Below are 8,815 nucleotides of genomic sequence, written 5' to 3'. Positions count from 1 at the left end.
AGCTCTTCCCCACTTCCTGCTTCCGGCCTTCTCCTCCAGGAAACGGGGAGCATCATGGGAAGGATGCGATCCTGGGCGCCATGTTGGTCAGGAGAGGGCCTGGAGGGAGGGGGAGTCCTCCCATCCCTCCTCCCATCCACCCATCCATCCATCCACCCATCCACCTATTCATCCACCCATCCATCTATCCACCCATCCACCTATCCATCCATCCATCCATCCATACACCCACAAATCCATCCATCCATCCATCCATCCATCCATCCACCCACCCACCCATCCATCCATCCATCCACTGTGCATCCATCCATCCAGCCATCCATCCATCCACCCATTCCCCTATTCATCCATCCATCCACCCACCCATCCATCCATCCATCCATCCATCCACCCACCCACCCATCCATCCATCCACCCATCCACCCATCCACCCATCCACTCATCCATCCACCCATCCTCTCTCTCCTCCTCAGGTAGCACAGCAGCTGCACAGCCCCACCCCTTGTCTTCCTTCTTCTCCTCCTCCTCCTTCCCCCTGGCCCCTGCGCAGGCCCTGCCCCCTCGCGCCCCAACTTCCTGCTGCTCTTGGCCGACGACCTGGGCCTGGGCGACCTGGGCAGCTTCGGGAACCGCAGCCTGCGGTGAGCAGAGGGGGAGATCCGGATGTAGGGCCTTAGTTACCCGGATGTGGGAGCTCAGATCCCTGGATGTTCCACCAGGAGAACTGTATAGACATCTAGTGGACCCCAGGTCCCCGGATGTTGGATGTTAGGTCCCCGGATGTTGGAGTTCAATTCCCAGGATGTTAGATCTCAGTTCCCTGGATGTTGAAGATCAGGTCCCCGGATGTTGGATATCAGATCCCTGGATGTGGGATGTTAGTGCCCGGGATGTTAGTGCCCCGGATGTTGGAGATCAGGTCCTCAGATGTTAAATCTTAGTATACCCCAGATGTGGGAAATCAGGTTCCCGGATGTTAGATGTTAGTACCCCAGATGTTAGAGATCAGGCCCCCGGATGTTGGATATCAGATCCCTGGATGTTGGATCTTAGTGTCCCAGATGTTGGAGACCAGGTACCCGGATGTTTGAGCTCAGGTCCCAGAGGTTGGATCTTAGTTGCCCGGATGTAGGCCCTCAGGTCCCCGGATGTTGGGCCTTAGATCCCCGGATGTAGTAGCCCAGTCCACAGATATAGATCTTAGTACCCTGGATGTGGGATCTCAGGGCCCCAGATGTTGGATCTTAGATCCCCGGATGTTGGACCTCAGGTCCCCAGAGGTTGGATCTTAGTATCCCAGATGTGGGATCTCAGGTCCCCGGATGTTGGATCTTAGATCCCCGGATGTGGGATCTCAGGGCCCCGGATGTTGGAGTTCAGCTCCTGGGATGTTGGGCATTAGATCCCCAGATGTTAGACCCCAGGTCCCCGTATGTTCTTGGCTGTGACTCAGTTTCCCTCTCCCCCCACAGCACCCCGCACCTGGACAGCCTGGCCCGGGACGGCGTGCGGCTGACCCAGCACCTGGCGGCAGCGTCTGTCTGCAGCCCGAGCCGTGCGGCCTTCCTGACGGGACGCTACCCTGTGCACCTGGGTTGGTATGGGGGGGTGGGACATCTGGGGAATGGAGGGAGCGGTGGGGGGGGAGGTGGGGGCAGGACATCCGGGGATCTGAGAGCCAACATCTGGCATACTAAGATCCAACATCCGTGGACCTGATATTCAACATCTGGGGATCTGAGACCCAACATCCGGGGATCTAAAGCCCAACATCCGGGGAACTGAGCACCAACATCCGGGGCACTGAGCTCTAACATCCAGGGACTTCATCTCTGACATCCGGGTTACTAAGATCCAACATCCGGGGATCTGAGCACAAACATCCGGGGCACTGAACTCTAATATCCGGGAACCTTATCTCTAACATCCATTGTACTAAGATCCAACATCCGGGGATCTGAGGCCTAACATTCTCGGAACTGAACTCCAAGATCCGAGGACCTGACATCCACCATCCGGGGTACTAAGATCCAACATCCGGGAACCTGAGCCCCAACATCCGGGGAACAGAGCTCCAACATCTGGGGATCTGAGGGCCAACATACCCGAATCTAAGCTCCAATATCCGGGGTTGTAAGACCCAACATCCAGGGAACTGAGCTACAACATCCGGGTAACTGAAGTCCAACATCTGGGGTCCTGATATCCACCATACAGGGCACTGAACTCCATCATCCGGGGATCTGAGGGCCAACATCCGGGATACTAACATCAAACATCCGGGGACCTGAGGTCCAACATCCAGGGAACTGAGGCTCAACATCTAGGGCACTGAGGTCCACTAGAGGGAGGGGAGGACTACTCTGAGGATCTCAGGTTCAAATTCCTGAGACTCTGGGACTTCCCCCCTGAAACGCCAGGAAACCGGAAGTGATGCCATATTGGTTTCCCCCGGGGCTCCCAGGGCTGGGGTCCTTTCCACCCCGGGTGGGCAGGTCCCAGGCTATCCCAGACACAGCAGGCCTTCCCCCTGAAGGTGTTAGATGCCCCCTCCTGACCCGGGACGCCATCATCACTGACCTAGGGTCCTTCTCCTCTCTCTTGAAAGGCATGGTGACCACCAAAGGGGCGCGCGTGCTGCAGTGGGCAGCCGTGTCGGGCGGGCTGCCCACCTCCGAGATCACCTTCGCCAAGATCCTGCAGGAGCAGGGATACGCCACCGGCCTCATAGGTAAGAGAGAAGTCATCCACCCACCCATCCATCCATCCACCCATCCCCCATCCATCCACCCATCCATCTATCCATCCACCCATCCATCCATTCATCCATCCATCCATCCATCCATCCACCCATCCATCCATCCACCCATCCCCCATCCATCCACCCATCCATCTATCCATCCACCCATCCATCCATTCATCCATCCATCCATCCATCCACCCATCCACCCATCCATCCATCCATCCACCCGTCCACCCATCCATCCATCCATCCACCCACCCATCATCCATCCATCCATCCACCCATCCACCCATCCATCCATCCACTGTGCATCCATCCATCCAGCCATCCATCCATCCACCCATTCCCCTATTCATCCATCCATCCATCCACCCACCCATCCATCCATCCATCCATCCACCCATCCATCCATCCATCCATCCACCCACCCAACCATCCACCCACCCATCCATCCACCCATCCATCCACCCATCCATGTACCCATCCACCCATCCATTCACTCATCCATCCGTCTCTTCCCCTCCAGGCAAATGGCACCTGGGCCTCAACTGTGAGTCCCCCACTGACCACTGCCACCACCCCCTGAACCACGGGTTTGACTCCTTCTTCGGGGTCCCCTTCACCCTGATGGGGGACTGCTTGCAAGCGGAGCCCTCGGAGAAGCGAGCGCGTCTGCAAGGGCCCCTGGACCTGGGGGCGCAGCTGCTGCTGCTTTCCCTGCTCTGCCTGGACTCTGGGAAGCTCACGGGCCTGCTGGGCCTGCGCTGGGTGCCCTGGGTGCTGGGCCCTGTATGTGGGGCCTTGCTCCTGGCCTGCACCTCCCGCCTCCTGGGTGTCTTCATCGTCCATGCCGACTGCTTCCTGATAAGGGATCACCAGGTCGTCCAGCAGCCTCTGAGGTTTGAGGCCAGCGTGGGGCTCTTCTTGCAGGAGGCTGAGGCCTTCATCCACAGGTCAGCCTGGGGTCGGGGAGGGGGACAGATGCCATCTACTAGATCTCTATAGTCAACTGGTAGACCTTAGATCCCCGGATGTACATCCAGTAGATCTCTATAGTCAACTATCAACCTCAAATCCCCAAATGTTCCACTAGGAGATCTCTATAGGCATCTGGTAAACCTCAGATCCCCGGATGTACATCCAGTAGATCTCTATAGTCAACTGGTCAATCTCAAATCCCCGGATGTTCCATCAGTAGATCTCTATAGACATCTGGTAGACCTCAGATCCCCAGATGTACATCTACTAGATCTCTATAGTCAACTGGTAGACCTCAGGTGCCCAGATGTATATCCAGTAGATCTCTATAGTCAACTGTCAACCTCAAATCCTCTGGTAGACCTCAAATTCCTGAATGTTACATCTAGTACATCTCTATAGACATCTGGTAGACCTCAGGTTCCCAGATGTTCCATCAGTAGATCTGCAGAGATATCTGGTAGACCTCAGATCCCCAGATGTATATCCAGTAGATCTCTATAGACATCTGGTAGACCTCAGGTCCCCGGATGTTCCATCTAGTAGATCTGTAGAGACATCTGGTAGACCTCGATTATTGGTAGTATTGATCAGATCATGATCGATTATTGGTAATAACTGATCAGATGATGTTCGATTATTGGTAATAACTGATCAGCTCATGTTCAATTATTGGTATTATCAATCAGATGATGTTCGATTATTGGTATTATCGATCACATCACAATCGAATATTGGTATTATTGATCAGATCCTGTTCGATTATTAGTAATATCTGATCAGCTCATGTTCTATTATTGGTCATATCGATCAGATGTTTGATTATTGGTAATAACTGATCAGATCTGTTGGATTATTGGTAATAACTGATCGGATCACGATCGATTATTGGTATTTTTGATCAGATCACTATTGATTATTGGTATTATCGATCAGATCAGGATCGATTATTGGTAATATCTGATCAGATCAGGATCAATTATCGATCATCTGATCGATTATTGGCAATACCTGATCAGGTCGGTTATTGGTGAGGTTATTGATGATGGGGGCGGGGTCTGACATGGGTCCGCAGGCACCAGGCCCGCCCCTTCCTCCTTCTCGTCTCCTTCCTCCACGTCCACGTCCCGCTGGTCACCTCACCTGCCTTCCGGGGCCGCAGCGCACACGGCGCTCACGGCGACAACGTGGAGGAGCTCGACTGGATGGTGGGTGAGTGCGGGGTGGCAGGAACTGAGGCACGGTGCTTGGGATGGGGGAAACTGAGGCACGGGGGTGGGGTGAGTGGGTTGGGGGAAACTGAGGCACAGAGATGGGGTGAGCGGGATGGGGGAAACTGAGGCATGGGAACGGGGTCAATGGATTGGGGTAAACTGAGGCACGGTGCACTTGGGTAAACTGAGGCATGGTGCATTTGTGTAAACTGAGGCACGGGGACAGGGTCAGTGTGTTGGGGATAAACTGAGGCATGGGGTTTGGGTAAACTGAGGCACGGTGCATTTGGGTAAACTGAGTCACTGGGCATGTTGGGGGTAAACTGAGGCAAGGTGCACTTGGGTAAACTGAGGCACGGTGCATGTTGGGTAAACTGAAGCACAGTGCATGTTCAGGGTGAACTGAGGCACGGTGCATTTGGGTAAACTGAGGTACGGTGGATGTGGGTAAACTGAGGCCCGCATATAGGGGTAAACTGAGGGACGGTGCATGTTGTGTAAACTGAGTCACTGGGTATTGGGGTAAACTGAGGCACGGTGTATTTGGGTAAACTGAGTCACTGGGCATGTTTGGCAAACTGAGGCATGGTGCATGTTGGGTAAACTGAGTCACTAGGCATGTTGGGTAAACTGAGGCATGGTGCATGTTGGGTAAACTGAGGCACGGGGACGAGGTGAGTGGGTTGAGTAAACTGAGGCACTGGGATGGGGGTAAACTGAGGCACGGTGCATTTGGGTAAATTTAGGCACGGTGCACTTGGGTAAACTGAGGCCCAAATATAGGGGTAATCTGAGGCACCGTGAATGTTTAGGGAAAACTGAGGCACGGTGCACTTGGGTAAACTGAGGCAAAGTGCATTTGGGTAAACTGAGGCACAGTGCATGTCGGGGGTAAACTGAGGCACGGTGCATTTGGGTAAACTGAGGCCCGGTGCCTGTTTGGTAAACTGAGTCACTGGGCATTGGGGATAAACTGAAGCACGATGGAAATTTGTAAACTGAGTCACAATGCATGTTGGGTAAACTGAGGCACGGTGCATGTTGGGGGCAAACCGAGGCACGGTGGATGCTGGGGGTAAACTGAGGCACGGACCCATTTCCCCCCCCGCAGGGCGACTGCTTTCAGCGCTGGACGGTGCGGGGCTGGGGCACCGTACCCTCGTCTACTTCACGTCGGACCACAGTGCCTCGCTGGAGGCCCCGGCTGGGGTGCCCGCCTCGGGGGTTCCAACGGCATTCACCGAGGCGAGGGGAAAACTGAGGCAGGGTGGGCGGGGCCTCCCAAGCGGCCCGCCCCCGCCCCTTGACCTTTGCCCTTCGCCCTCCCTTGCAGGTGGCAAAGGCATGGGCGGCTGGGAGGGCGGCATCCGGGTCCCTGGGCTGGTGCGCAGGCCCGGGACGCTGCCCGCAGGGCGCCTGATGCCTGAGCCCACCAGCCTCATGGACCTGTTCCCCACCGTGGTGCGCCTGGCCGGGGGCTGGGTTCCGGCAGACAGGTAGGAGTTCGCCGGCCTGCGTCCCCACGGGGTGGAGGAGAAGGGGGGTCATCCGGGGCCTCGGGGATCCCGAGCGGGGGAGGCTGAGGCCTGCACATCCGGGTCTCTGGTTGCTCAGAAGCCTGCACATCCGGGTCTCTGAGGGCTCAGACCTGCACATCCGGGTCTCTGGGGGCGCAGGAGCCTTTACATCCGGGTAACTAAGGGCTCAGGCCTGCAAATCTGGGCCTCTGAGCACTCAGAATCCTAGACATCTGGGTCTCTGAGGACTCAGGCCTTCATATCCGGGTCTCTAAGGCATCAGGGCTGCACATCCAGGTCTCTGAGTACCTAGGCCCAGGTCTCAGGCCTGGACATCCGGATCTCTGAGGGCTCAGGCCTGCACATCTGGGTCTCTGAGGGCTCAGAAGCCTGCACATCTGGGTCTCTGGGATCTCAGGCCTGCACATCCGGGTCTCTGGGGGCTCAGAAACCTGGACATCCGGGTCTCTGGGATTTCTGGCCTGCACACCTGGGCCTCTGAGCGCTCAGAAGCCTGCACATCCGGGTCTCTAAAAGCTCAAGCCTTGACATCCAGGTCTCTGGGATCTCTGGCCTGCACATCCGGGTCTCTGGGGGCTCGGGCCTGCACATCTGGGTCTCTGAGTGCTCAGAAGCCTGCACATCCAGGTCCCGCAGGGAGGTGGAAGGCCGGGACCTGATGCCCGCACTGCTGGGGACGGCGCTGGCCGCAGGCCACGACTTCCTGCTGCACTACTGCGAGGCCCGGCTGCACGCCGTGCGCTGGTTCGACCACCCAAGTGAGTGCCTTGACCTCCGCTGGGCCCCGGGGCGGGGGAGGGAGCTGCATGCATGCGTGCAGGGACCCGGATGCAAGGCCTGGGGGTGGGAGACCTGGATGTGGGAATCCCCGGATGTGGGAATCCTGGGATATGAGGACCTGGATGGAAGGCATGAGATGGGAATCCCCGGATGTAAGGTTCCGGATGTGAAGTCCCCGATGGGAATTCCCGGATGTGAGGTACTGGATGAGAATCCCTGGATGTGAGGCCCCGGATGTGGGAATCCTGGGATGTGAGGACCTGGATGGAAGACATGAGATGGGAATCCCCGGATGTGAGGCCCCGGATGTGAGGTCCCAAATGGGAATCCCTGGATGTGAGGTCCCAGATGAGAATCCCCGGATGTGAGGCCATGGATGTGAGTCCCCGGATGTGAGGTCCCACATGTGAATGCACGGATGTGGGGCCCCGGATGTGAATCCCCGGATGTGAAGCCCCAGATGTGAATCCCCGGATGTGAAGCCCCGGATGTAAGGTTCTGGATGTGAGGTCCCGGATGTGAATTCCCGGAAGTGAGGTCCGAGATGGGAATCCCCGGATGTGAGGCCCTGGATGTTACTCCTTTCTCCCCCCACCCCCCGCAGGCCGCACGGTGTGGAAGCTGCACTTCGCCACTCCGTGCTTCGACTCGCCGTGCTCGGGCGCCTGCCTCGGTTTCCCTGCCTGTGCCTGCTCGGGGCAGCGAATGACCCGCCACCTGCAGCCACTGCTCTTTGACCTGACGGCGGACCCGGGGGAGACCCGCCCGCTGCAGGGCCCGATGGCGACGCGCAGGCGCGTGGAGGCCGCGGTGGCCCGGATGCTGTGCATGCGCCGCCCCCTCGTGGCCCCGCCCCTCGCCCCTGCACACAACACCTGGAGCCCGTGCCTGCAGCCCTGCTGCGCGCCCAGACAGCTCTGTGCCTGCGACCACCTGATCCCCGACCTCTGACCCCGACCCGACCCCCAATCCCCAACTTCCCTGGGGCTATGGCAGATCCTGGCCTGCGCCTCTCACATCCGGGGACTCACATCCGGGTATTAAACATCCGGGTATACTCAAATACAGAGATTCCCACATCCGGAGATTCCCACATACAGACTCTCACATCCAGGGATTCCTACATCCGGGAATTCCTACATCCGGGGATTCTCACATCCAGGGATTCCTACATCCGGGGATTCTCACATCTGGGGATTCTCACTTCTGGTGACACATCCTGGGATTCCCGGGGATGTATTTACACATCCGGGGAATCCCACATCCGGGGACTTTTACACCCGGGGATTCTCACAACCAGAGACTCTCACATCCGGGGATTCCTACATACAGACTCTCACATCCAGAGATTCGCACATCCGGGGATTCTCACATCCAGAAATTCTCACATCCAGAGATTCCCACATCCGGGGATTCTCATATCCAGGGATTCCCACATCCGGAGATTCTCAGACCAGGGAATTCCCACATCTGGGGAAATCTCACATCCAGAGACTCTCACATCCGGGGATTCCCACATCTGGGGATTCTCGCATCCAGGGATTCTCACATCTGGGGATTCC

The 8,815-nt window shown here is 57.1% G+C and overlaps 1 pseudogene; it reads left to right on the top strand.

The window, feature by feature from the left end:
* Window positions 1–558: 558 nt before the first annotated feature.
* LOC122101206 lies at window positions 559–8,204 on the top strand (annotated as a pseudogene).
* Window positions 8,205–8,815: the final 611 nt, after the last annotated feature.

Source organism: Dipodomys spectabilis, unplaced genomic scaffold (assembly GCF_019054845.1).
Source record: "Dipodomys spectabilis isolate Male_0828 unplaced genomic scaffold, ASM1905484v1 ptg000640l, whole genome shotgun sequence".
Lineage (NCBI taxonomy): Eukaryota > Metazoa > Chordata > Mammalia > Rodentia > Heteromyidae > Dipodomys > Dipodomys spectabilis.
This window is presented reverse-complemented; position numbering and strand designations above follow the sequence as displayed.